The following is an 8,170-nucleotide window of genomic DNA, read 5'->3' as shown; positions in this document are numbered from 1 at the left end:
GGCACCTTTAAGTGGGTGGCACCATGCAATTAAAATTTACAGAACCCTAACAAGGAGATTGGACGTTCTTACCATTCTATTACACTTAACATGAGCTATACCAGAGGCAAAAAGCAGAATAGAGTCTTGTTATCATCAAGACAGAAAAGCTAAGAGCATAGCATGTCCTTTGGACCTGGAGTCCTAATGTTTAGAACCTCTTAGATCTAGAAGACACACACAGAGAAAGAGAGCGAGAGAGAGCAGTAACAGTGGAGATGAGAGATGGAAGGAAGCAATGGCAGACAAATAGTGGCTGCAAAGCAGCAGAACCAGAAGACCAGCAAGGAGGCATGGTGGGCTTTCTGATCCATGGATTGAGAAAGTTGAGGATTTCCAGGCAATGGCTTACTTAGCAGGACACAGAGGAGCTTTCTCCCAGTACTTGGCAGAGCTAGACTCCTCAGCCCATATGGCAAGAGAGTCAAGGCCCTTTGGACTGAAACCTACTGATTGAGTAGGGTGCCTCTGGACACTTATTTCATTCACTCATTCACTCACTGCCACTGAGTGAGAACCAGCTCATAGTTAAGTCTTCAGCTGGTATACGAGGCTATACATTGTAGGAGGAGATTACCCATCGTTCTCTTTTAAAGAGGATGATTTCTGGACTAGGAGGGCAGCTCCTAATGGACTACACCACTAGAACTCTCTGGGAACTTATTGGCAGAGCTGAAAGAGTTTTCTAACAGTCACCTGAACAGGGGAGAAGCCAGGCTGAGGGACTGAGGGTTACAGAGTAGCCTGCCTGGGGGCACAGCTGAGAAGAGGCTGACTTGACCAAAGAATTGCATCCTGAGTTGTTTCTGATCCTGAATAGCAACCTGTTACTGCTCTAATGGAACTTATAATCTCAAATGTTGTCTCTGAGTTCTGTATGGTCATTGAGATAAATTATGAAACTCAACAGAGAAGTAGAGGGTGCCAGGAGAGAGGTGTTGGTGTGAGAATTAGTAAAAGACTTAAAGAGAGGAGGTTTATAGAAACTCTGGCTCATAGTAACCAGCTTCAGTCTGTACATCTTGATTCATTTCTCTACTTTGTGAAGATACAGGTCTGATGCCCCATCATGACATTTTCACATGATTTTGTCCCTTTAGGTATGACCATGATCTAGGGAGCCCTGACATCAACTTAGAGATCCACTTTAGGTGTAAGGGACCTGTGATGAGTTGCTTGCATCAAGAATTAGGTTACATTTAAGCTCATAATGAAGATAAATGTAGAACTGTCATGGAAGGAAAACAAAATTTGCAAATTAGTGGACTTGGGCACCAAATAACAGCCTGCAGATGGGGCTTATTTGCCCTCAAAAGTTTTAAAAAAACCTGCTCTCCAGTTTAGCACATCACCATGATTCACACAATCCCATGACTGGCACTCACTGTTTACACATGCATGTGCACTCACAAATAGATGCTATGTGTAATATACTGAAGATAGAGGGAATACACAGAATCACTCTTCTAAAAATAACTGACACCGAAAATTTACAAGATGTACCATATGAGCAGGAGTGAGTGGTAATAAAAGAGGAAGTAGAAGCTGCGTTGAAGGCATTGGCAAAACAATACTGCCCCAAGAACTGATGGGAAACCAATCGCTTTGTTTCAACTAGCAGTTGCATCCCCGGATATGCTCAGCAGTCTATGCCAGGAAACTTGGAGGACAGTTGTCTGGCCAAAGGACTGGAAGAGGTCCACAAGAAAGGTGATCCAACAAAATGAGATAACTATCAAACAAACATAAATATCACATGCAAGGGAAGTACTGTTGAAGATCATTAAAAAATGGCTAGAACAGGAAGTAGATAGGGCACTGACAGAAGTTCATGCAGGATTTAGATGAAACCATGGCACCAGGGATATCATTGCTGATGTCAAATGGATTCTGGCTAAAAGTAAAGAATACCAGATAAATGTCTATTTATACTTTATTGACTATGCAAATAATTTCTGTTGGCTAAATGATATTGTATATTAGGATGAAAGCTGTAGAAAGGTACATTTATTTACAAAACCAAGGAAAATGTCTTTTCTGGATGAATTACTAGAGTCTGGATCCCTGTTTCTGAAGACAGAAGTAGCATCCACTTTGGTCTAGTTCTAGGAAGGAGGAAATTATGCCGTATAGTTCTTCATGATGATGTTTAGAAGTGCTGTTTATTCTTGGACTCTGGGAACTAAAACTGCAACAGAAAATATGATTACAACAAACAATTGACTGAAAAGCACCATGATTATAGTCATTACACAACAGGAGACAAAGAGAATGACAAAAGCAAAGAGGGTCACCTTTCCACATGATAGACGATGCTTATGGTCCCTACTCCACCCCAAAATCAACAATAGGAAGGCAAAGAATGAAGGTTAAATCAAGAATCAAAACAAGAGAGCTCTGTAAAGACTCTATAAAGTTTTAGTTTAGAATAAGACACCAGCAAACTAGTTTGGAAACAGTAATGTAAGAACTTTCCAAAGGAAAAGGGAAAGGGAAAACTATAAGCTAATAACCTTAATAATACCTGATGGTATTAATACCTTAATCCTACAAGGCCTCTCCAAAATCAACACCCAGTCCTGGCTCTCAGACCCTCTCCTAAGTACACTCTGCAAAGTCAGTTTTTGTCTCCCTACCTACATGTCTGAGACACAAGTGAGCATGGTCTTGCCATGACAAGGCAGCCAGTTTCTCTTCTATATTTGGAAGAAGAAAAATGTTCTATTCTGTGCAAACTGAAGTCAAGAGCTCTGGATTCAAATTCTAGTTCTAACACTGATTAGCTTTATGGACTTCAGCAAGTTATCGAATGAACTGAAATGACAACCACCACCAAAAAAAAAAAAAAGGCGTTCTTTTAAAAAAAAAAAAGCAAGCGAATAGTAGACATCATGGCTGAATGTCCTCCTGTTTAGTTCTGTCCAACTGAACAGCTTTGTCCATATCACCAAAGTCTGGGAAACCAATACTATCAAAACCAATGAGACAAATGTTTCTAAGTGTTTCTAAGGAGTACAGGAAACCTTAGTAGAACAGTCTCTTTGTACTGGATTATAACCAAAAGATCAGTGGTTCAAATCTACCAGATGCTTATGAGAGAAAAATAAGGCCACCAGCTCCCATTAATATTTCAGTTTTGGAAAACCAATGGAGAGTTACCATGGCTTGAAATAAACTCAATTGCCGTGGTTTTGATGTTTTTGTTGTTATGCACACCAAAGTGACACTGGGCTAGACCTAAAAAGTCATCTCTCTTCAGAGTTGGGCCACAATTTTGGGAAGGTATAGTGTTTATAATCATAAAAGTAAATGATGATTAAGGACTACCTTTAATAAAATTTTTTGTAAAAGAACAATGGTAAAAATTGTTAGGAATAGCTTCTAAAACTGAGATCTTGGTGCGTTGGCTTTCCTCAGTGCAAGCTTCACTCCCATACAGTATTTATTAAGCACTCTGTGCAGGCACAATGAAAAGCTGTTTGTTTTCTCCAGGGGACTACGCTCTGTGCAGTGGCGTCCAAAGTGGAATGCATTCACCCTAGGATGTGAGCCAGACAATGCTCTAGGGTGTTGGATTGAGTTATCAGACCTTCTATTTCTATTTTTAAAAAGTCATCTTCTTAAAATATCTGATTTGTTTTTATAACATACATTCTATATCTTGAGGTTGTTGTTGTTATGTACTGTTGTACTGTTGAATTAGAACCAGCTTATGGCTGACCTGCCAGTGGGTCTTCAGAAGCTACAAACTGCACAGGAGAAGACTGCCCATCTTTGGTGGATTTGAACCATGTGCCTTTAGGTTGACAGCACAGCTTCTTACCACTAAGCAATTAGGGGTCTGTATATTTGAATAGTACTTGTTATATAATTTGTAAAAAAATAAATATTCGTAGTATCAAGTGTTCAATTTTTTTACACACACATACACACACACAGGCAATGTCTTCCCATTTACAATTTCTGAAAACCTGCTGGAGGTTATTATTAGTTGGTTATCAGTTATTAGTTGGTTCTGATTCAATAGCAATAATGCGTGTGTGTGTGTGTACATACGTAATTACATATATATATAAGTGTGTGTGTATTTAATTGGTGCAGGTTTTTTAATTAAAAATTTTGGAAGGCATTGGTCTAAAGGAAACTAATAACAAGAAGTTAAAACAGTGTAGAAGAATCTTGGCCTGAGAAAAGATAATAAGCCTTCAACAGTGTGGTGGTGGTTGTTGTTATGAGGTGCCATCAAGTGAAGTATGACCCATATCAACCCTATGAATAACAGATTTTAACTTTGTCCTATTCTGTGCCATCCTCACACTTTCTGACACACTATAGTGGTACATTGTGGCAGTCACTGTGTCAGTCTACCTGGTTAAAGGTCTTCTTCTCTTTCACTGACCCTCTGCCTTTCCAAGCATGAAGCCTCTCCTAGTAGTATGTCCTAAGTGTGTGAGACAAAGCTTCAACATCTTTGCCTCCAAGAAGCACTCTGTTTGCACTTTCTCCAAGACATATTTGTTTGCTCTTTTGGAAGTCCATGGGATACTCAGTACTCTTCTTCAACACCACAGCTCAAAGGCATACATTCTTCTTCTGTTGTTGTTATACATGTCTAGCTCTAAGATGCATAACAAGTGATCAGAAAGACCATGGCCTGAATCAGGTGCACCTTAGTCCTCAGACTGACATCATTGCTGCTCAATAACTTGGAGAGGTCCTTGACTACAGATATTCTCAGTGCAATACATCTCCTGATTTACTGACTGCTGGTATCAATGGTGTTGATTGTGGATCCATGTAAGATAAAATCACTGACAATTTCAATCTTTTCTCTATCATGATATTGCTTATTTGTCCAGTGTTAAGAATTTTTGTTTTCTTCACTTTGAGAAGCAACCCATATTAAAAACTATATTCTTTGATCTTCTGCTTTAAGTCCTCCTCACTTTCAGCAAGCAAGGTTGTGTCATCTACATAAGGCAGGTTATGCAACTGTGTGACATATAAGGAGATAAGTGTGGCTTCCTATATGTGGTGACAGGCTGAGTTACTAAAATATATTTGATTGCAGGAGAGAGGGAAAACGAATGCCCGGGCAAGTGACATAACAGGTACAAAGATGATCCAAGAGGAAAACATGCATTTGAATACAAAGAGCTATCTGCAACAACCTGAAACATCAATACATGTGAAAATGCAATGGGTAAGACTGCAAGGCCTCTGAAGGGGTCAGATTATGAAAGCCACTGAAGAGTATGAGGCTTGTTCTGACGGTAAAAGGTTACTGTTAAGGGATTCCCATAGAGAAGGATGAGATAACTGAGCAGTGCTCCCAACTAGCCTATTCTCCATTAATGTCTGCCTGGATTCTATGGGAAAATGACTGCAATAAGAATAGCAGGAAGTAGCTAAGAGAATACGCCATCCCCTTTTCCTTATGAATCAGGGTGAAGTCTCTCTCAGGGAGGAGTGATAGGGAATGGCAAAGGACACACTAACAAAGGAAATTAATCAGAACTGGCTTTGACAAGCACTGTGGCAATTGGACAATTAAAACAGACTTTCAAGGGGGGAAAAAAAGAGGAATGAACTGGGGAGGAGGGTAGAGAAAATAGTGCAACAATGAATGAATGAATGGAAACCCACAATCTCTGTAAATGTTCATTAAAATTAATAAAATTTAATTTTTAAAAAAAGAAATACCATTTGACCCAGCTATCTCACCACTGGGAATATAACCCAAAGAAAGCAAAACCATGGTGCTGGTAGATTCATTCACATCCATAGTTTTTGCAGTCTTATTCACAATAGCAAAAAGAAAGAAGCAGCCCAAGTGTCCATCAGCAAATGAATTGACAGAAAAGCTATGGTACATCCACACAGTGGAATATTACTCAGAACTGAAAAACAATGAACTTACAAAATACTACTCAACGAGGATGAGTCTGGAACACAGTATGCTAATTAAAATATCTCACTCACAAAGTGACAAATATTACATAGGATCACCATTATAAAAATAAGACATAAAAGAGAAGAAAGCAAGGGGGAAATGGATAGATGCTAAACACTACATTGGAATGGGAGAAAAGGAGGACTATCTGAAGGGAAGGGATAATTCGATATTGTGCGTATAGTGATTGACAATTTGGAACAAGACATGCATTACAAAGTAAACTGGGAGAGAGAGGAGGGAGGAAAATGTATATCAATGAATGAATGAAAATTCTTTCTTTTTGTAAACATTCACTAAATTGATAACAAAAAATATGTACTACATTAAACAAACAAACAAACAATAGCTGGTAAAACCTCAAAAAGCTGATACACACTCAAAAGGTTTTACTCAGCTCTGGGTAGTGCTATAAAGGCTTCAGTAACTCCTAAAGACACCTCTCTGGCCAAAGGCTCTGAGCATTAGTGTCTTAGTGCCTCCCTCACAGTCTACAGCCTTAGGAGTCACCACAACAGCAGGGCAGAGCTAGAGATAAGGGAATGGCAGCCACAGGAGCAGACAAGAGAACAGTATATGAAATTCATCTGAGTCACCCCCACAGGGTCCTGTAACCACTGAGGAATACCTCGAAAACACCTGGTATTCCTCTATTTCCTCATATAAGGAGGAGATGTGCTTGTCGTATTAAAATTCTGCCCCTAGTATCTTGCACAATGGATCATAAATCTTAATGTTACCTTCCAAGTAATTGCAACTGGAGTTGTGCAACAGGAGTCTTGCACAGATGTAGCAGATTAGAGCTGGGTGGTGGACCTGGGAAACCCAGGAAGAAGTGAATTCGCTGGCTGGATATTTAATTCAGTTCTGGAGAAATTCTGCAAGAAATCGGAAATGAGATGCCATTGCTATGTATATAGTCAGTAAGGCAGAAGCAGCCCTGTACACGAGGGGTATGATTCAAGGGAACTGGTCAGCAAACTCCCAATTACACAACCTTGGTCTAACCTTGAATTCTAAGGGAAATGAGAATTAATCACCAAAGAGTAGATAAAGTTGTTTCATTTTTGAGCTGGCATAAAATCAATACAAAGAGCTTGAGGACTTGGCTGCACACATATTAACCCTTCTGTGACCCGTAGGACTCCGTAGAGTGCCCACCTACACTCTCACTTTTAATGAGTGCTGGCACTTGATGGGGGTCTGCAGAACCGTGAATCTAAATAAGAGCGCCTTATCCTCCAACCTCAACATCAGACCACTCAAGTCTCCTGTGTCCCACTAATTATATTAAAATCCATATTACCACCAAATCATTTTAAAATTGTATTGCAAATGTCTTGCACTGTTGAAAATACCTGATTTTAACAGCAACAAATCAAGCCAGAAAAAAAAAATCAGCCTTGAAAAGCTTAAACAAATGGATCTAGTATAGGTGTTTTCCTCCTTGGAAGAAAGTCAGGATCTCAAGGAAACATCCACTGAGGTCAAGCTTGGTGGAAATTATCAACTCCACTCAACTCACTGCCGTTGAGTTAAAAGTAACTCATAGCTGACCCTCTGGTAGTTTTTTCCACCTTTCTCCCTTGGAGCTACTGGTAGATTTGCAATACCAGCAAGATGTGGCCTTTGAGTGAGAACAACGCTTTATGGACTATATCATCAGAGACTGAGTCATTGTTAGAAAAGGCCATAAGGACTTGTGCACTAACTGGGTAAGACCTGGGTTCATGACGTGCTCCTTCTATACAGTGGTAATAGTAAAAGGAATGTCTTGATGCACTGAATGATTTACTTTTGTCTGCTGTTCTATTGTTTTTAGCTACTATCTAGTCAGCTCTGACTCATAGAGAATCCAAAACAAACAAAAACAAACCCTACGGTCATTGAGTCAATCCTAACTCATAGCAACCTTCCATCAGAATTCCGAGGATAAAAGTGTTCTCATCTTTTCTCCTCAGAGCATCTAGGACATTTGAACTTCTGGCCTTTTGGTTAGCAGCATATGCAATGCACCACACCGCCAGACCTCCATTATGTACAGAGAATGATGCACAATCAAATGAAAGGCCTCCTCATCCAGTTCTGAGCCATCCCTGGGGTTGTTTGGAGTTTTTACTTGAATCATCGGGATCTAGAGGATTTTTACTAAATTTTGGAAGTGTTGTTGTTGTTGTT

The sequence above is a fragment of the Elephantulus edwardii genome, unplaced genomic scaffold (assembly GCF_000299155.1).
Source record: "Elephantulus edwardii isolate Elephantulus edwardi_28Jun2011 unplaced genomic scaffold, EleEdw1.0 scaffold00182, whole genome shotgun sequence".
Taxonomy (NCBI): Eukaryota; Metazoa; Chordata; class Mammalia; order Macroscelidea; family Macroscelididae; genus Elephantulus; species Elephantulus edwardii.
The sequence above is the reverse complement of the archived record's forward strand: the minus strand, read 5'-3'. Positions refer to the sequence as shown.